Below are 22,514 nucleotides of genomic sequence, written 5' to 3'. Positions count from 1 at the left end.
AGAAACCTCTGATTGTCCCAATCCAACTCACAGGTCAACTGGTGGTAGCATCCTCTAGATGACTGCTCCAATACATGTTTTGAAAATCTTGTATACCAACTACAATATAATAATTAAGGAGATGTGGTAAAGCCTATCCAGCTAGGCAGGCAGAAGAGTTTCACCACTCTGAAGGATGAAGGAAGCAGCTCTGTCAGAAGTCAGGAAGAAAGGGCTTAAACCATCATGCCAACAAACACAGGAACTCTGTAACCAAAAAGAGATTGGGTTATGGGTGGGGAAGAAGGAATGCCCAATGGACTTGAAGCATATTGAGAAAGAGGGGAGAATGATTCTGGATAAGTTTATAAAGGTAGGTGGGGCAAGACAATTTATGGCATTGGTGCTCATACTGCTCATATCTGAAAATCAAGAGGAAGACATCAAAGGACCTTAAGCCAGAGTCTGGGAAGTGATATATCAGATTCTTATTAAGAGAGAGAGAGAGTGAGAGAGAGAGAGAGAGAAACTCCAGTAGCAGTAGCATGATCAGGAAGTGGTTGCTGTGTTTTAGGATAGAGATGACGGGGCCTGGACCAAGTAGGTGCTAACAGAGAGGCAGAAAAGTAGTCGTGGAAGGTCTATTTTAGAGGTTGAAACTGCAGCATAAGCACACATGAAAAAATGAAAGCTAAAAGGGAGGAAATGGTAGGAACACCAAGGATGTCCAGATTCAAAAAACATTTTGGAAAGAGAATTTACAGAGCTGGTCACTAAACAGGTATTGAAAATAGATGTAAAATTAGAGGTTGCCTCAGATGGTTTCTAGCTTTGGATCTTGGCAGGGGCTGGTAGATTGCCCCTCTTTGAAATATTAGAATAGATCCAGGAAAACTTGAAATGTGTTTTCTTAATAAAAAGTAGATATTTCACTAGGAATATTTTGATACCAGTAAGTGCTGAAGCCACACAGTAATTTTTTTTTTTTTTTTGGAATTGTTCTACAGTTTTCAAATGTCAGACTATTTCAAAATAGTTGGAAACTATTTTGGTTAAATTTGGCATTCTCGAACTAGCTTAAAGTGCTCAGGTTGTTAAAATGTTATTTAGCAGTAGGATCATTTTTCGCTTTGTCTCATGGGCTTATGAAATGAAAATGAGTGTGCCAAACTTTTTTCTTAGGTCACACAATCCAGTTTTGTGCACTTGCCTTGCAGTTCTTCAAGTCTACCTTTTCTACACACAGCTCACTTTTATTTCAGCCTCTCATTCTACTTGCTCCCAAATATTATGGGATTTTGCTCACTGATCCTTTTATTCTTTTCCTCTCCTTCCTCTTGAGTATGGACTGTCTGGATGGGGCCACCTACTTCACCATGTCATCAAACATCTTTGTCCATAATATGCTCATACAGAAGACTGCAAGAGTTTATGAAATTCCTTATGGTGAGTTTTGACTAAAGATTCTTTTCTCTGTAACCGTGAAATATGCTTTTGGAAAACCGTCTCTCTGTGTGTGTCTGTGTATGCCTGTGGGTTTTAATATATCTATTTTTATTTTCTGTTCTACCTATTAGAAACTGGTCAAAGCCCTTGTGTTTATTCGACATCATTGTTCTTATGCAATGTGTCCTAAAATAAAAGTTAGAGACTTATTCCAAAAGTCTGTTTCTCTTAAATGAACAAGTTCCTTTTCTGGAACATTTTCACTTCTTTTAACCCAATTGTTAACACTTTCAGGGATAAGTGGACCTTATAAGTAAAATTCACTTTTTCCTAAAATCACTTAACTGACTGAAGCACCTATCTGCTTCATTTAATTGCTTATTTATTCCAACAGTTCTTTATATTTCTTGTATACATACTCTGTGTCAGAGGAGTTATCCTTTGAAGCTATAGCAGTATATTACCCAGATTCTACTTTAGGACACTATTGCCCTTTTACTCTTAATCTTTTTTTTTTTTTTTTTGCTTCTGAGTATGTAGAATTTATGGTATAAAGAGATTTAGCTGATTTGTCTTTTAAATTATATTTTTAAGTTTTTCTTTTTGTTTCTGTGATGTTATGGCACCTGGTAATTATATACCTTACCATTATGTCACCTGGTTTCATTAATATAAACACTAATTATATTTATCCTGTACCTCTCAAGGAAAAGTCCATGCCATTTAACCCCTCACAGTTTCTAGAACATTCTGTGTTGTTGATTTGTTATATTTACATTGAATTTGATTACATTTTTCTTCATTCTCCACAGTTGCTATCCTTAACATTCAATTATAGCATAAATATTCCATATAAAAGTATTTTTTTCATAAAAATAGATCCACATTTATGTATATATATCCTTCTTCTGGTATCACTTCAGGCAGTATCAAATAATTCTCTGAGCATATATCTTTTACCGGTTTTAGAATTAATGTACTAATATAAGAAGAAATGACTGGCTTTTATATAACTTTCATTGGATTCAATTAAAGGAGAATAGAACAGAATAAACTGGATAGTCATTTCTTATAAGTGTGGTTTATAATTAAAGAATATTTTGTAAGAATTGATTTCTTTAAATAGCTTCTGATTTTTCTGTCATAGTCTAGAGAACATAGTTGAAACTTTATTACATTTTGTTGGCTAAAAAAATATATTTTTAATTATATTGATTATCAGGTGAAATCTGTCACCCATTCTCATATTTAAATAAATAATATAATTAATATAGTCATTATTATTGTTTTAGTTAATACCCATTAAAATTATTTGTCATACTGGTGGTTAAAGACTAAACAATTTATTGGGGGATAAAATTATAAAAGATTAATTTTAAAGATGTTATTTATTTGGGACAGAGAGAGAGAAAATGAGGAAGGAGGAAAGGCAGAGGAAGAAGGAGACTTCCTGCTGAGCAGGGAGCACAAGGACATGGGACCTGATCCCGGACTCTGGGATCATGACCTGAGCTGAAGGCAGATGCTTAACTGACTGAGCCACCCAGGCACCCCAGATAAGAACATTTTAAAAAAGGAAAATCTTTGAGACACTGCTGTAATTTTACTAGGCCATGTAGAGCTACTCTTAACTCCCTCGTGGTATCATGTGCATTTAGGACATCTCAGATTCACTGTAACTGCATGCAGGTAAGGAAAGTCACAATAATAATGCCAACATTTCCAGGTTCTTAATTTTCTTTCAGTGTTTGCAGGCAATGAGTCCCATGTAAGGTAGCTGTTTTTCTTCATTGTTGTGTCACTAGTATCTTGTATTTACTAGGTGCTCAGTGCTTATTGTTTAAATGATGATGAAAAGAACCTTCAGAAAGTTCCTTTGCCATCAGCCCCTCCTCCTGTCTTTCATTGCTACATTAAGACTTTTTGAAGCCTCAACCACACATCATATACCACCTTAGACTTAAATTCTAAACTAATGCCAATACCATATGAAATCTAAAACTTACATTTAAGACTGAAATTAAAAACAAACTTTTCATGTTCCTCCTTTATTTTAGGTAAGATAATCTAAGTTTTTATTTTAGGAGGGAGTTGATATGTCCAATACTGGCTGATGCCCCTCTCTTCTCTGCACTTTGCAAAGTGTCATCCAAATTTTAGAAGTACTTTGAGGAGTCAACTCACAGCTTGACTTAGCCTTGGTGAACTCGTCAGGTAAAGAAACTATTTTGGAGGAAAAAATGAGAGTTGAGAAAAGAGAGAAAAGGATACCCTTACCTTATTTTTCCCAGGTTTCAGTGATAAATTTAAAGGATAAACATACATGTTTCAGAAGAAATCACAACACATTCATCTGGATTTCAAAATCGAGTTGAATTGTGCAGGCCAGTTTCTCTGAAATCCCTCTGAAATGAGAAAAGCACTGACAAAATGCTGTGTGTGGTAGTAGAGAGTGGTTAAACCATGGATCTGTGCATACATTAAATGACTGCATATCTTATCTTCAGAATCTACTTCAAGAACACAAATCAATAGGAGAATTTGGTGTGAAGTGACTCTTGGGAACTAGAGTCCAGGCTGAAAATTGGCTAAACAGGTAAAAAGAACACTGAACTCTTATTTATTTTCACTATGTTCACCTACATAACTCATATTATTATACCTGGGGAAAGTAAGTGAGAAGCAGTTGAAGTGACGGTCAGGTTTATGAAATTCCACACAATGTGTCATTATTGTTCTCAAGGAAGCAATGCAGGGTTTTCAATAATATGGCTTAAATTCTCTCCATTCATCTCCATCATTGTCACCCAATATGATGATCAAGGAAGCCCAGGAACTCCTTGATAGCTTATAAAATTGTCCATACTGATGTGGATTTTACATGAAGATTAAAGAAATTAGGAGACTAATACAATTTTCATGTTAAATAATAAATGTAACAATGTGTGAGCAATCAAAATATTAAAAAGTTGACAATGAAAAAATATACAATGTTGAAGACAAAAATTATAAAATGTGGTATTTAACTCCAAAGTTGGAAATCACCAACAAGCTGGTTTATGAAGAAACATGTTTGCATAGAGAAATAAACTATAGTGTATAGGGTTATGTATGCTGAAGAAAGATAATCAACATGTATGATATGAGTGTTTGGTATCATTTTAATAATTTGAGATCTTAAATATAAAATATTTTAATGCCTTTTTTTCCCTAGCAGATTGGCTTTTGTAAATTTTGCATGTGAATTTCAGAAGACCATTCTAGCGTTCATTAATGAATGTTTACTTTTCACAAATAATTGATTTCTGTCCTATGCTGAGATCCCAAAAATGAAAGTCTGGAGTATATTTCATATATTATTTTTCAACATGTAGGAACGGAATCTTGTATGGTGATTTCAGATAGTGTTGCATTGTTTATGTCTACTTTAGAAAATATGCCTTAAATTCAGTAATTTATAAACACAGATCTTTTTTTTTAATTTTTTTTTATTTTAATTTTTATTTATTTATGATAGTCACAGAGAGAGAGAGAGGAGAGACACAGGCAGAAGGAGAAGCAGGCTCCATGCACCGGGAGCCCGACGTGGGATTTGATCCCGGGTCTCCAGGATCACGCCCTGGGCCAAAGGCAGGCGCCAAACTGCTGCGCCACCCAGGGATCCCTATAAACACAGATCTTAAATTTCAAGTAAAAAATATTTTAAACTTATTTTTAATTTGTATATAATATGGATTAAATATAACCTTTTATCTGTAGTCAACAATTTCATATTTTAGACTTTATCTTCACAATTCAATTCTTCATCCATATAACGTGTTTTAATTCTCCATTTTAAATAATTTTTGTAATTGAAATTAGATAAATTCATTTGATATATATTTACTTAGTTCCCAGTTTACCAAAGGTATGTAGAAAAAATATCATTAACTAGAAATTTTACATAATTCTTTTAAAAAACTAGTTTAAATTTTTTAGGAGAATTTTATGACTCAATTCAAAAGAAAGAATTATACACTCACTTTACATTCAAAATTCACTTATGGTTATGATTTAATACTTGAAAACATACTTAAATATATTAGCATTGGAATTTTTCAAGAGCAAAGCAGTCTTGCCCTCTGTGAAAATTCTGTGATTTCAGATATAAGAAAAACATGATATGGACAGGACATGTTGGCTCATCTCTGTCGATAGAAAGGGAGTCAGGAGATAGAAATGGGTCTTTTATCTTTTTCTTCTGGTTATGATTTACTCTCCCACCATATTCATCTTTTCAGGTAGAGTTTTCACATCTTGTTTTTGTTTTTAAATCATTTCAGCATTCTATAATACTGCATAGTTTTGTCCAACTACTTTTGAAAAAAATTTTGAGAGGAATCATTATTGGATTTACTCATACACAAATGGTACTAATGATTTGTACTTGAAAAATACTTTGAATTAGTCACAAAGCCCAAATGTCATTATCCTTTAAAAAATAATGAAGACAAAATGCAAACAATGTTCTAATTCATGATTACAATTAAATTAAACCTTGTTTCTGGACAGGAACAGGAAGGATATAAAACATAAAAGCATATGCAAGTTTGGTAGGGCCTTTGGTAAAGTTTGTACTTCATTTGAATCAGGAACGATTTTTTGGCAATAAAACATCTTGCCAACATTAAAACAAAATAAAGAGAAAGCTTGAATTTTATTACTGTCAAACATTAAAATCTAAGGAACAACTAGCATGGCATGTCTTGTAAAACTGTCTTTACAATTTTATTGAGATACATTTCATATACCATAAAATTCACCCATTTTACTTGTACAGCTCAGTGGCTTTTAGCATGTTCGCAGAGTCATGCAACCATCCTCAAAATCTAATTTTAGGTGATTTCCTTTACCCCAAATGAAACTCCATACACACTAGCAGGCACTCTCCATTCCTGTTCTTTTCTATTTTCCAGCTCCAGCTCTACCTGCCACCTGAGCCCTAGGCAACCAGTAATCTACTTTCTCTCTGCGGAGTTTCTTATTTTGCATATTTCACATAAATGGAGTCATCAATATATGTTTCTCTTACTTTTCTGTTACTTAGCACATTGGCTTCAAAGTTCATCTATGTTGTAATATGTATCAGGGCTTCATTATTTTTATTCCATTGTATCAATACACTACATATTATTTATACATTTCTCACTTGAGGGACATGTGGGTTATTTTGATTTTTTGGCTATGATAAATAATGCTGCTATAAACATTTGTGTATAAGGTTTTGCATAGACATATGTTCTCTTTTCTTTTATGTATAAACCTAAAAGTGTTGGGATGCCTGTGTGGCTCAGTGGTCGAGTGTCTGTCTTCTGCTCAGGTCATGATCCTGAGGTCCTGAGATCGAGGCCTGCATCAGGATGGAGGCCTGTTTCTCCCTCTGCCTATGTCTCTGCCTCTCTGTGTCTCTCATGAATAAATAAATAAAATCTTTAAACAAAACAAAACAAGACCTAAAAGTGGAATTTCTGGCCAAATGGTAACTCTACATTAGACATTTGAAGGGCTGCTAAATTGTTTTCCAAAGCAGTAGCACTATTTTATTTTTCTATCAACAGTGTATGAAGATTCTAACTTTTCCACATCCTTATAAACATTTGTTGTTTTATTCACTCTTTATTTTATCTATCTTGATGTGTTTGAAGTGGTATATCATTTACATTTCCTAATAGCTTATGTCAAGCAATTTTTTGTGTGTTTATTGGTCATTCATGCACCTTCCTTTAAAAAATGTTAATTCAAATCCTTTGTCCATTTTTGATTGGGTTATTTCTCTCTTCAGTATAGAGTTGGAAGATTTCTTTAATAGTATTGATACAAATCTCTTGTCAGATAAATGAGTGACAATATTTTCTCTTATTCTGTGGGCTTTCAGATGGTGTTACTTGCCACATAAAAATTTTTAATTTTGATGGACTCTGTTTAAATTTTGTTGTTGCTGTTTGTACTTTTAGTGTTATATCAAATCAGCCATTACCTAACTCAAGGTTATGAACATTTATTTTTATACTTTCTTCTAGGAATTGTGTAGTTTTCTTGAACTTACATTTAGATCCATAAACTGTTTTCAGTTAATTTTTGTATGTTTTATGAGGTTAAGGATGGAGATTCATTTTTTACATGTAGGGATCTAGCTGTCACAGTGCCATTTGTTGCTTTGACCAATGTATTGTATTCATATCCTTGTCATAATCAATGAACCATAAATGTGAAAAATTATTTTTAGATTCTTTATTCTATTGGCCTATGTGTGTGTCCTCATGTCAGTAATAGCCTGGCTCAATTGCAGTGGATTTGTAGTAAATTTTGAATTTTGAAGTATCAGTCCTCAATTTTATTCTTTTTCAAGAAGTTTTGAACTATGCTAGTTCCCTAAGATTCCACACAAAGTTTAGAATTATTATTATTATTTTTAAAGCTTTTTAAAAATTTTTATTTATTTATGATAGTCACAGAGAGAGAGAGAGAGAGAGGCAGAGACACAAGCAGAGGGAGAAGCAGGCTCCATGCACCGGGAGCCTGATGTGGGACTCGATCCTGGGTCTCCAGGATCACGCCCTGGGCCAAAGGCAGGCGCTAAACCACTGCACCACCCAGGGATCCCCCCAAAGTTTAGAATTAAAATGTAGTGAAAATGTACAATGTGTACTTACAGTAAATATATGTCCATAATTCTACATATGTTTATGTCTATATATATTATCAAAGTGCAAAAATGGTAATGATGATTAACTCAGTGTACATTAGGTTAACAAGGCTCATTTAGATTAATATTATTTAATATATAACTGATATTATGATCTCTATTTTTATAGAAAAGGAAGCTGAAGGTTAAGCTGGTTAAAAAATATTTAGTGTCATTGAGCTCATAAAGATAAATTGGGAATTAAGATTTAGGTAAATCATATTCCAAATGTTATATACATTTAATTACATCAAATGCTCCATCTATAGGCACATACTATGTTAATTAAATTGATCAGAAATTAAATATTAAAGAAAACTAACGAATTATTATAGCTATAAATAACTCTACTACACATAGAGAGTGGAATCCTAATTAAATATCTAATTTTTAATTATTTTTCTCATATGTCTCTAATACAGCATCGTATTCTTTGATGAAGAGTGGAAAAATGCATCAATATGCTAATCCAATGTATCATGAAAATAAAAAAAATATGTTTACTCCAAATTCCTCATCCCAGCATAAAAAGTAGTTCTAGAAACAATATTTGTAACATCCTACTGATAAATTTGTTAGGAAAGAACAGTACTTGAAAAAGGAAATGTATATTCTGCCTCTAGTAGTGGCATAGAAGCATTAATTGGACTAACACTCTTTCCAATTGGAAATACCAATTTTAACTAATAACTTTTTGAAGTCATGCAGAGAGTGGAGATGGGCAACTATGTAACAGAAAGCAGAACTCTAGGAGACATCCACATTTGACTGGTTTTTCCTTAAAGATACTCTTGTCTTATCTTTCCTTAAAGATACTGGTTTTCCTTAAAGATACTCTTATTCACGTAGTAGTGAATAGAGCTAAAACAGAAAGTGGCAGCCTGCTTTGTGGAGGAATCAGAATTTGAAATTTGGAGTGCCTGGAAATTAAGTGATAAAATCCAAGAAAAAAGCGACAGAGAAGGAATTCCTTAAAATTTAGCTATGGATTGTCATTTAAAATCTGATTGATACCAAAACTGTGCAAGCATGATGAAAAAGCCATCGCCATCGCTAGAAGAGAAAAAGAGTAGAGCATAAATTTCCGCAAATTCTCTTTACTGTAGAAATAGCCTGATGTGCAACTTCTCCCAAGTTAACAATTTAGGCTCTCAATTAAACTTCCAGAAGAACTTGATCCAGAGTAAGGATCAAGTCCAGGACTAAGGAATATTCCTTTGGACTAAGTACAAAGGCAAAATAGACCTGCCTTGATAAAGTGTCAGGATTTAGTTGATTTAGTGATTTAATTGATTACTGAGAAAAACATCTTAACACTCTTCATGGGAAGAAAATGGAATCCAGAGTCTTTATGATGCATCATCATCTATATATTACAAAGTATATGATTAAAAAATTGCTAGTTCTGAGAATGACACAAAAACTATGCATCAAGATTATTATTTAAGAAATAATCAAGATTACTTAAAGCCAAATAAAGATAATTTAAAAAATAATCAAGAAATAATGAAAACAGTTGGCTTATATTGAAGCAACTGGTAAAAGACCATATGTTGAAAAGAGTAAAGATTTTTAAATGAGTATTAAAATATATTTTAAAAATTACCAATAAAAATGGTACTGTAATGAATAAGAAGATTATAAATTTCAAGAAAAGATGTGAGAGCTCTAAACAGAATCAAATGGAAATCCTAGAAATAATAAATATATAAAACACATATATATTATATATAAAATAAAAAATTCATTTGATGGACTTAATGGAAGTTTGTAAACTTCAGAAGAAAGACTCAGTGACTTGAAAACAGATCAAAGTTTATATGTTTTATAAAACGTAAACTATAAAGCACATAGAGCAAAGATTAAAAGAACTTATCAGAATCTGAATGACTTCTAAGATATTACTGAGTGTGCTAGCATAATTGGAATTCTAGAAGGAAAGAAAAGAGGAAATGAGGGAGAAATATTGGACATTCCACCCCTATATTTGACAACAAAACCCCTATTTCTGAGAAACCCACAGATTATTAACAGGATACACACAAATAAAAACATATCTAAGCATCTCTTTTCAAATTGTTGAAAACCAAAAATAAAGAGAATACATTAAAAGCAGCTAGAGGAAAAATGCATATTATATGGTGGGGGAAAATGATGAGAATAAAAGTTGACTTCCTAGGGGAAAAAAAAAAGAGTCCAGAGATACCAGAATATCACTATTTAAATGCTGAAATTAAAAAACAACAACAACAAAACCAAAAAAAGTCCCTCAACCCTTAAACGTAGATCTAACAAAATATAGGGGGAATTTATTATAAATATACATGCAATGGATAAATACTAAAGGGATTTCTTCAGGCTGAAAAAGAGTGGTTCAGCCAGACTCCCCCTCACCACTGATGTTTTCTCTTAGTAATTTTCTATCCATAATCCTCACCCTGTTCATTGGCCATAAATTCCATCTGGCTCATGTATTCAGCATGGAGCCCACTCTCTCCCCTACTGAAAAAATTGATAGCAGTTTTAGGTGCTTACATCTTTTAAAAAAATATTTTATTTATTTATTCATGAGAGATACAGAGAGATAGAGGGAGAAACAGGCTCCCCGCAAGGAGTCTGATGCAGGACTTGATCCCAGATCCCAGGGTCATGTCCTGGGCCAAAGGCAGATGCCCAACCGCTGAGCCACCCAGGCATCCCGGTGCTTACATCTATTACAATGGCCCTGAATAAAATCTGCCTTATCATCTTTAATAAATGTCATGAATAATTTTTCTTTAACAATGTACTTACACAGTGTCACTGTTGTTTGTTCATCAAAACTCTGAATGTAAATTTTAATTCTGGTTATTACAGGGAAGTTTCATAATTCTAATGAAGCACATCGATAAGCTGTGTCATATATCAGTATAATGTGGTGATGAATCTTATGAATTTTGGAATCAGGCTTATCTTGTAACACAGAAGGAAGAGTAACTTGCTTACCATCTTTACTTTACCATCTTTAACTTTCAGTTCTTTCATCTGTGAGTGACACAAAAATACCTTTCATAAGGACTAAATCAGATAGGATATGAATAGCAGAACCAGACTTTTGCTTAACAAATATTCGCATCCCATCCTTCCTAATTTAGTAATGAATGCCCAGATTTAATGAGCCACATGGACATCTAGTCAATTTCTCCTTTGCTGTTGCATAGTAGTTGTGCTACTATGTTCTATTCAGTGGAATATCGGCAGTTGTATGGTCTAAAGCTTCAGGTCTTGTCATGATAACAAATAAAATGCCCTCCCTTTTTCTTGCACCCTTTTGGGTTGCAGGAAAGGCGATCTTATATTATAGAGTGGAAGCTCTGGTTTGAGAACAAAAGCAACAAGATAAGAACTTGGACCTCTGCCTCACCGAGACACCATATCCATCTGGAATATTATCCAAGTCAAGCATTCACAAACTTTAATATGCATACGAGTCACCTGCATATCCTGTAGAAATTCAGATTTTAATTCAGAACATCTTGGTAGGACTTGTGATACTGCATTTCCAACAAGCTCCCAGAAAATGCTTATGTTGTTAGCCCAAGAACTGTACTTTGAATATTAAGAATGTATGACACTGACTCATGGTCTGTTACATGTGAGAAAGAAACATCTATTTTGCCTAAATTGTTGTTATTTTGGTGTCTGGTGTAGTGGAGAATTTGAATATTTGATTACTTACTAGTATAATCTATAAATATCTTGTGTCTGTCAGAGAAGAAATTCCAATAAATGATTAGCATTTCTTGAATCAGCACTGCTAAATTATTAGGAATTATTGAAAAACAATATCAAACATCTTAAAAAGTCTTTTTTAATTACACAATGTTCTCTCCCTACAAGTGTGCACACAACGCATTTATACACATGCATGAACAAATATTTAAATGTTGTATAGATGTATGCATATATATATATATAACTTGCATGTTTGTGTATTAAATAATATCCTTAAAAATAAGTACCACCTAATATTTAGAAAGCTGTCTGTAATCATTTATTTCTACCATCGTGATGTGTGAACTACAATCAGAAATTGAGAAATTCCTCAGAGATCAGATCTGAAGCATAGCCATTATGAATTGCCCATGCATTGAAATTTAACCTCTCATCCCCATGGAAAACTCAAGGAATTAGTATTCAGTATTATTGGATAAGAATTTAAATACATGATTTAGCCATGGCTTTAATATAATTTAGATTGTAAATTATAAGATATCATGTACCCCAATTATACTACATAAATAATGGATAGGAAGAATAAAGGTAGAGAAAATTATTGTACCAGTAATTTTAAAAGATCTAATTTGATATAATCAGAAAAAAAATGTCCTTTAAGGTAACCTTGCCTACACTGCTAAATGGATTGGATTAAAAATTAAAAAAAAAAGACAACTTGTAGGTAAAAACTATTCTATTTTGTGTATGTCTATAAATGCTCCATAATTTTTCAGAGAAATACGTATACTTTAAATGGTTAATTAAGATGTAATTATATTTCAGTGACTATTGCTGAGTTATTGGAAGATTAAGAGATAATTTAGACACTATCTATTAGGTAAACAGGTCTTGAAGTATATATTTCTAATGATAAAAAAATAGTTATTTGAATTATTAAGCCTAATTTATGCTATCAGTGAACACAAGGCTACACAGCTGAGAAAGTATATAATTATTTAGTGAAACATAATAAATTAATGCTTATCTTTAGGAATGCTAAATGAAGGAAGAATAAGCTCTAAAATAAATATAATAATTATATGCATAAGAGTAAATAGCTTTATAAATAATATTTTGCTGACATTAACTAATGAAAAATTATGTTAAATGATGTTTTTGGCAATGTTATCATTTTGGTCTAAATCACCTTATGTCTGGTTTTGTCAGGTTTTCCTCTCTTCTCTGTGTCTCCCTTTCACATGGCAGCCCACTAAAGTTTGACTTTGGCCCACATCATTGTGGAAAAATTGTTCATTCAGAGGTCAAAAAATGATGTCTTAGTTGACAAATTGAATAAAAAAAAAAACTTTTAGTTCCAGTTTACTTCTCCTTAGCACAGACTCAAAATGTCTATCTCCCTGAGTTTCTGCAATTCCATTTTATCTATTTCCCTGTTCCCTGTAATTCTCCTTCCTCTGCCTATTCTCAAAATTCTATTTTGGGGCACTTGGGTGGCTCAGTCCATTAAGCCTCTGATTCTTGATTTTTGGCTCAGGTCATGATCTCATGGTTGTGAGATCGAGCTCTGAGTGGGATTCATGCTCAGAGCTCAGCATAGAGGATGGAGCCTGATTAGGATTCTCTTTCCCTCTCTCTCTCCCTCTGCCCCCTCCACCTCTATGCTGTATTTCTCTTAAAAATATATATATATATATATATATATATAAATACTTCCAGCTACTTTTCCCATCCTTCTCTCTTCTCACCTGTCTTCCATGGTTCTCAACTGGTTCAGTCCAATAGTTCTAACAATAATTCCAGCTTTCAATTAGACAGTTCCTTAGGGGAGATCAGATTGATATATCAAACTCAACAGAAACTGATAAGTAAATTTGCCATAATTCTCCCACTAAAACCTCTGCACTCTCTCTTGATTGATCCCATATCCACTAAAAATATCTTCACCCTTCCCTCTTCTTAACTCCAGAATAAAGAACAAATCACTTGGTGCATGTTGTTGGTTTTTGTTTCTCTAAAAGATCACTTACTGTTGTTTCTGACTGTCATCATCATCATAGCCCCGGACTAGGTTCTCTGCATCTCTTAAATTATTACAATAGCATCTAGTCCCTTCTCAGGGTAATCTCTCTCTTCAGAGCCACTGGATTTGATCCTTTTAACTTACTTAACAAGCTTCAATGGCTGCCTGTTGTTGAAAGAAAGAAAGAGGGAGAGAAAGAGAGGAATAAGGATATAAGGGATAGAGGGAGAAAGGGAAAGGAAGAAATAAAAGAAACGAAATATGTGCTGGCAATCTAATTAATGTACTAGATACAGCACCTCATACTTTACATACATTGCTTTTACACTAATAACTAGTACAGTGAGGTTTTAACTCAAAGCTCTCTCCTTATGCTCTTTCTACTGCATCTCACAGTCTCAGTGATTCCAATCCCATCTACAAGCCCACCCATGGACATACATGGGGTGCTGCCATTCTAACAGCCATCTCTAACTCTTTTTTCTCTCAACCTCTCCCTTCCGTGAAAGGCAGATACAGCCTTTTCCTTCTTCCACTGTAAATAGAAGAGATCGGGGGTTTAAGTTTTGGGCAAAGAAACCCTGAGGGTCCTCTGGACAGGAATTTCCCCCATGATAAAGAGAGAGAAGTAGGTGAAGAGATCCACATTTGTTCCCTTGCTGACCTTTCAGCTTTAATCAGTTTAAGGGCACAATGTCTGAAATTGCAGTGGCAACCATTTGACCACAAGGTGACAAACCCAATGATGAAAATCAACACTTTCATATTGGAAGGGAAGGATAGGAAGTGCTTCGATTCCTGATGACATCAGCAAACCCCCAAAGTAACTCTGGACTGCCAGTTGAGCAAATAATAAACTTTTTAAATTTATGGGTTAAGCCACTGTTAGTGGTTTTCCTGTTATTTGTAGCCTAACCCATAGTAAATGATAAACTACTATTTTGGTCTCATCCATTTTAATTCTTGCCAGTGAGCCATACCTGCAAATAGAATTAAATACCATTTCCCAAACCTGATAAGCATTTGTACACCCACATTACACCCCCAGTCTTTGTAGGATAGCTTCCTGCCCAGATCCATACTTATTTTTCTGAATGACTAACTTCTATCTCCTGCTTTGATGGCCAGTAATATCTCACCTCTTTCAAATCTGTCCTCTGTGTTATTGAACTTTTCTATGGTAGTATTGTTCGTTGGAAAAAAAAAACAGCTGCGGTGGGGGTGCTTATAAAACTGTATCTGTCTGCATAACTGTCATCCTTCTCAGATTCTGTTCCCTCAAGGTTGAGGATTTTAGTCATGTGTTTCTCCAATTTTAACAAGTGTCCCTATTTAGAACACTGGAAGTGCTAGAGGAATACACAAATTCAAAAACTTGAGCCATTTGTGGAGTTTCATTTTAGTTTTTCTCCTTTTTTGTTGTTATTTTGTTTTCAAAAGGTCAACATTATTTCAAAGAAATTTTCTAGGTCATTTTCTAGGATAATCTATTTTCACTGGAATTGAATATCAACCTGTCACATTAAAAATGGACATATTTAAGAGAAAATTCCTTTTCTCTGAAATATGAGGGGATCTCTGAGCTTTGGCTTTACACCAAGAATATCAGCTGCTGAGTCCTTAAATCTGCTCCCTCTGAAGCTATTAGGTAGGGCCAGGTAGGTAAGCATTGTCCTCTACTCCTGATGTCCCTCTCTCTCAAGACTTGATTTATCATTACATTATAATGACCGTTTGTCTACTTCATTAGAGTTTAAGCTCCTTGAGGTCACGTAGTTGCCCTTAACTACTATTGTATCACCCACATTTTGCCCAAAGCCTCATCAGATTCACTAACATAAGACTACCTTTCTTTTAAATGTATTCTTAAATGATAACATCAAAATACTTAATCTCTGTAAATTTGAAGTGTTTTTAAAATTTAAAGTCAAATATGCCCATATAAATATTCCACGACGGCATGCATCGAATAGCCTTCCAGAAGAAGTCTAATTACATTAATATTCCAGTAATAGTCAATTAATTCAATACAGACAGATGCCTTTTAAGAGATGCATAAGACTGAGTTGGCCATGTTGTCATTTACCCAGGAAAGGGTAGCTCAGACAAGACAGGACTTAACCTACCCCTGGAGACTACACCCTAGCTCTGCAGGACATTAAGCCCTGGCCAATTTCTATAATCTCTTCTCAAAGATTGCAAACCTCATCTCCCCAGGGTCTACAATCCCTGACAGTCTGTAAACCAGCAGGTATAAATTCTGCTTGTAATTTGTAATTACTGAGTCCACATCCCAACGAGATAGATCAGACATTATTGAGATTGCCTTTATTTAATTAGTGGACATGCTTCTCTCTAAATATAAAATAGTACAGTTTGAAATATCATGTCATGGAGCCTTCAGGTTGCTTTTCAGATTCTTTTTTTTTTTTTCTTAAATTGTTCTATGATTCAGTTGCTGGGTCTATATTACACCATAGCCTATTATCACTAACGTTAATAATGCTCAGTTCTCTGCATATTTGGAGAGAAAATTTGTTTCTGCTAGAATAAAAACAAGGAGGGCAGGTGATGGAACGGAGGCTGTTGGATCTTGAATTCTTATCCCTTCTCTGAGAACAGCCCCTATTATTAATGTATATTATTACTTCAAGTATGTCAGAAAAGGAGACAAACAGTCAGAGGCAGGAATTTCTCCCTAATTCACTCTGCCTAGCCAGCAAAATGTAACGCAAAATTATTCAGGGGAAAAAATACAATTTTCTGTCATCTCTGTCATACACTGATAACAAAGCTACAGGCTAATATGTTTTGATATTTTTGTCACTCGTTTATCATGTGACCTTTCATGCTATCATTAATACAGCTGAGGGACAGGGCAGATACACTGAAATAAGGGTGTGGAGAAGTCAGATTGCCTCTCCAACAACCAATGGTCAGTCACAGCAATTTATGCTTTTCTCCAATGTAGCCCTGACGGAAGAAGAGGAATTGTTATTAAAATTTGATATTACTGTCTAAGTTCTGCCACCTAGAATTTGCAACTTTTAGCAATGATGGGAATACTGGAGGGTTAATAAATTTCCCTTTGAATTATGATATTAATACAATACAACGTGCCTGTTCAGAAATTCAGAGCATATATATATATATATTGAAAAAATGTATCTTAGACATTTGAACACTGACTATTAGTCATACTCCGATTTGGTGAAATCCAGGGAGCACATTAAAATATGATTGTTGAAATGGCTCTGTGTGTGTTCAGCAAAAACCATTGATATTTTAAGAGTAAAGATGAACAAAATCATTTGTGGTCCTGGAGACCACAAATGATGGTCTGAGCACTGGAAAGTTGAATATATCTTGTGTTTTCTTTGATGATAAATGATACCTGGTTTAAATTTGCATGCAGCCTAACACCATGTCTGACAGTGGTCCAGTTTTTATGTTGCCCGTGGAGGCTAGACTGTTAAAATTCCAATATAAAACTAATTTATACTTGACATTAATGAGTTAAGAAATGTTTTATATAGTACATCAGGGCAGGAAAAGAACTTTACAGGAATATACTAAAATCAAATTATGTCTGAATACTACCATTATGTACAAAAATGAAAAAAATCCTTTCCCCATCTTAGCTAAGCACTAGTACTAAGCTCTATGTTTTTAATGTTTATATTAAGGCAACCATTTTTCTTTTATACCACATAGAAATACAATAATATGAAACTAAAGTATTAACATCTTAAAAGTATGCACATCTTTGAAAGGTTATGAAAAAATTACAGGGTTTTGTTACAAAATTATTAGCATTAATTTAAACTATCTTTTATTAAGCAAAAAACCCCACCATCCTGTCACTTTGAAGGATACCTAAAAAATACAAATAAATCAGAATATGACCTTTCCATGAGAAAAACAAAAATCAAAACAAAACAAAACAAAACAAAAAAAACAAGTAAGGGTAAGGGTGACAGCTTTATAAGGAAGAATTGTTAAGTAGGTCCCAGAGAGACTGTGAACATGTATAGTGAATTCTTAAATCATTTTTTAATATGTATTATATGTTACAGAGCATTTTTTGAGGCTCAAACTCAGTGGTTATTTACTAAGAAGATAAAACCACTAGCATAATGGTTTTAAAAAATAATTTCATTTTGAGTTTTTGCTCATTTTATCTTTATCTTAATATTATGGAAAATTATATTTTCATACTCCAACTCTATAAGTAAAAATCATGTGTAAGTGTATTTTATTAGAGATCTACTCTGCTTGAAATTTGATCTGATTTCATCAGAAATATTTTTGAATATTTATTCATATTGCAAAATATGTTTTAAATCTGTATGCATTTATGAAAATATGCTTGCTTCATAAACAAGAGTAGAACACATCAGTAAAATAGTATGTGAGTCTATGTTAATAAGTAAGTTCAGGAAAATGCTAGTTTTATAAATCATGGGATTTATTTCATTGATTGGTTTCTGACAAAATTTATTAATAAATAGAAATCGTATAATATACTTATATAAAAATTAGAGCATTTGGTTTTTAGGCTGTGGCATATAAATATATTTTAATATAATGTTCAAGTCTCAGTTTGTATCCTTTCATTATTCTGCACTCAAGCCAGGATTTGCTAAGACGAATTTTCATGTGGCTTCTCTATCACAACACATAACTTTGACATGGGAGGGGAGATCCAATTGGAGGGTTAGAGTGGATTCAGTGTGTGCCTGGTTCATCCCCCTGAATCCATGAACAGATTATTCACCAAAGTGATTTTAACAAAATTCCATTTTTCATTTATATCACAGGAGGGTGAGAAGCTGGTTATGAGAACAAAGTGGAATAGTTGGGGCAAAGAAAATGAAAAGGAAGGTCTGTGCTCTCCAAAGACAAATATAGTGCATATGAAGCAAAGTCATCCAAAGAAGTTTCTATTAGGTCATTCCAGAAGGGAATTCTAAATGGCTTAGCTTCTCAGGGATGCAAACAATACATAAATGCTTGGCTAATTACCACTTAATGTCATTTATGGAAATAGACTCTGTCATTAGCATAATTTAAAGGAGTTTATTTTTTTTCCTTACATGTAAATCTTATCATCAAATAAAGTATGATACTGATTTTGTAGAATCTTTTTAAAAGTTACATGTTGCTATCCATACATATTTTTTCTGTTCTTGGGGTAGAGGATTGATGGTGGGGTGCAAAGCTAAATAGAACAAGATCCTAAGTTAAGCTTCTATACACAGCTTCGGTAGAAAAATGTGTTCTGATTTCATTGTAATTGTAACATTATTATAAAGCTATGAAATTAAGGCTTTCCCCCCTAATTCTATGATAGTATGCTTAGCAGAAAACAATGATTTCAAGTCTGGTATTCCTGTTTGCATGTAAATAAAGCCAGAGTCACAAACAAAGCCAACAACCTCACATACTTGCCTTCAGTGGTAAAGGATGGAAAGCCTGCCTGCTACCAATCAGCAAGTGGTTGCTATGGTTACAAGGTCAGGAAATATGCCTTTTCCCCAGTTGTCCAAGGCTTGCACATGTCACTTTTGAAACTATGAATTTTATATACAGGTCAGGAGATGCATACCAAGGAAATAAACAGTGAACTGGACCATAATGACAGCTAACGCTCAAACGTCCTTGGATTTTTTTAAATATCCAGCCAAACTCATTTTGTTATTGCAAATGCATTGGGTTTTATTTGTTTCTTTATTTGTTATATGTGTTCTCTGAATAATTTTTTTGTCTAGTAAAATTTTACATAGGAGCTTCAAATTATATCTCATTATAGTAAGCATACATCAGTAAACTTGTTTCAGAAATATGTTGCCTTTTCCTCTTTGTAAAACTATTTTAAATGATAGCACTGGAAATCACAAAAATATAATGCCATGGAACTTACGAACATCATATAAAAACTGTTCTATGGAAAAATGAATATTGTTATGTTCATCCTTGAACAACATGGGGCTCAGGTTATTAGTAAGTGGATTGTTGTTTTTAAAAAAGGATAAATGTTTCTGGCTCACAATGCCAAACTTGTGAGCTTTAAAAAATATGGTATTTTAGAGGCAAATTGAAAAGTAGCAAATTACAAAAAAATTATTTGCGAATCAATGAAAAATTTGTTGGGTAAATTACGTTGCAGACCTCCCAAGGGAATTGGTGCTTTGCAGTTTATAAAACAGGTCAAGGAAATTTGGTAATAATTATTTAAGCATTGACATTGCTTTAAAAAGATTTTTCCTCCTATGATAATTTGTTACTAATCTATTCATATTAAACTAATATTTACTTTAAGTGGTAAGGGTGGGTTTTGAGTTTTAATTTACAGAAATGATCAGTATTATTTCTTTATTTGAAAATACACTAGGAAAAAGAAAGAGCAAATGTATTTCAAGTGAAATGATCCAATATTATTTGCAAAGTACTGGATAATTGTTTCAATGCAAATGTGCTTTGCAAAAATGCTTTACCTGTGTAAATACACATCTTGATACACTAAATCCTTATCTATAGGACTCGAGGGGATGCCTATCCATTTGAAGTATGACTAATGTATGTCATTTAAATAATAAGGTATAGTTTGGCATATATCTCACAGATTATAAATGACTATCAGCTATACGTGATTAAATAGTATTATGAAAATCACATACAACTCTTCAACAGAATTTTTTCTTTTCGTAATAAAAATCAGTGATTTTGTATGTCTCTTCAATAGGAAGTAGATTTTACTTTGTATTAATTGATACTAAAAGCTTAAAAATAGCCCTAAAATACCATGTTGGCCTTTTTTTTTTTTTCTAGATTGCTGCAGCTTTTGTTCAAATGAACATTTTTTTTTCTTTCTCCTTCTCTTTCTCTCTCCCTCTCTCCTCTCTTTCTCTCTCTCTCTCTCTTTTGGGTCAGGAAAGATTAGTCCTTACCTTGATAACAATCCCTCCTATTTTTTTTAACTGAAAGCAGCATTCAAATGAGAAACTAAGTACATTTCTTTTCAACAGGCAATTTACCCCATGATGAGATATGCTTTCACTTATTTTTCTTTGACATTCTAGCATCTAGCAGCACAGCAGGTATCTGGAGGGTAGGCTTCAAATAAAGGATAACTACATTCTTACATTAATAGATGCCATTGTATGACTATGTCATATTATTGTAGCATTTAGTTCCTTTAATTGTGCTTTTAAAATTATACATGATAAGCTGATTCAGACAAAGCGAGAAAAATATCAAAATCAATTCTGTTATCATTATTGTCCTATTTATACACATCTGCTTACATATACACCAGCTGTTCTTCAGATATATGATTCTTTAAAATTAAGAAACATTCTGGACCATTTTATTTGATGTAGTAAGGTTCAAAGTATTTAAACTTCACTGAATCCACACTTTATGCATTGTATTTATCTTCTGGGGACAGAAAAAAAACCCAGCAAATATAAAAGCTTCATGTTCTAATTCTCAATATTAGGAATTTTGCTGTCAGAAGTAAAAATATAAATAGATCTGTTCACCAAAAATGCTATTTGAAGTGGTTGTCTTTTACATAGGACTGTTAACGCTGGCTTCCTTTTCTTCCTTCTCTTTATGTAGTTTCTCCAGAAGACTGCTTCATGCTATCTTACGAACCTTTACCCTTCTTTTTGGTGACCTTTCTGTATGGCCAAATGAGTCCTGGGTATATGTCTTGTGGCCTGTGTGCAACCTTGCCCATTAGCCAGTCCCCAAACCTTTGATGTGAACCATCAGTCCTACGATTTTTGTGGTTCATTCATTTTTGTGTTTCTCTAACGATCTCTGCCCCAGCTCTGAATCCTGCCTTTATTGTAGACAGAACTGACAACAGGCAGCCTTGTCTTTCATTTCCTTGATGTACTTTGTACTGTGGTATGGCTTTTGTTAGTATTGATGCAAACATTACCATAAACCACCACCTAGGGACTAGAAACAATTGACTAACTGTTTTCAAATCCAATACACTTAAGTTGATCAGACACAAAGTTTAAGTACAGTTAGCTATAACAGCACCAATTCTGTGTGGTCCCAGTCTCTCTAGACTACAAAATAAAGGTCAGTGGAATGTGGATGCTTATGTCAAGACAGCCTGTATTGAAATTTATTCAAGAAATGAATATTGGACCAAGGACTCATTCCTTTATTTCTTCAACACAAGAAGTGCCAATTCTGTTTCCTGATCTATTTTAAATGGTTTTCTCTTTATCTACTTAAAAGCTTATTCTTGATAAGAGAAATGGGTTGGCCACAAGGAAAAAACAACTCTTTTATGAATGAGCTCAGATTTTGATGAGATGCATACTTCAAATTGACAAATGTTAATTTTTTTCACTTAGAATTTAAGTTGCAAGCTCACTGTCAGTGAACTTATTATAATAACTAAATGTGCCATAGCATGCAGAAGAATTACAAAGGTGGCTATATTGTAAATGCAAAACTGAGCCTGACCCTTATTGTGCAAAGGAGCAGAGGCCAGGTCATTTTCTTTTTGAGCCTTGTGAGATCCTATATTCAGTGCTTTGTAAAAAAAGGCTATTCAGATTCAGTTTCCCAGATGATGCTTCAAAGATGTCAGCTCAATCT

At 33.5% G+C, this 22,514-nt stretch overlaps 1 long non-coding RNA gene across 1 annotated transcript in view; it reads left to right on the top strand.

Moving 5' to 3' along the window:
* Positions 1–1,225: 1,225 nt before the first annotated feature.
* LOC121498934 overlaps positions 1,226–22,514 on the top strand; it is a 36,284-nt gene continuing 14,995 nt past the window's right edge. Inside the window, exon 1 of the long non-coding RNA XR_005989952.1 lies at positions 1,226–1,425. This is a non-coding gene — a long non-coding RNA (uncharacterized LOC121498934). The remainder of the gene's footprint in view (positions 1,426–22,514) is intronic.

The sequence above is a fragment of the Vulpes lagopus genome, chromosome 9 (assembly GCF_018345385.1).
Source record: "Vulpes lagopus strain Blue_001 chromosome 9, ASM1834538v1, whole genome shotgun sequence".
Lineage (NCBI taxonomy): Eukaryota > Metazoa > Chordata > Mammalia > Carnivora > Canidae > Vulpes > Vulpes lagopus.
The sequence above is the reverse complement of the archived record's forward strand: the minus strand, read 5'-3'. Positions and strand labels throughout refer to the sequence as shown.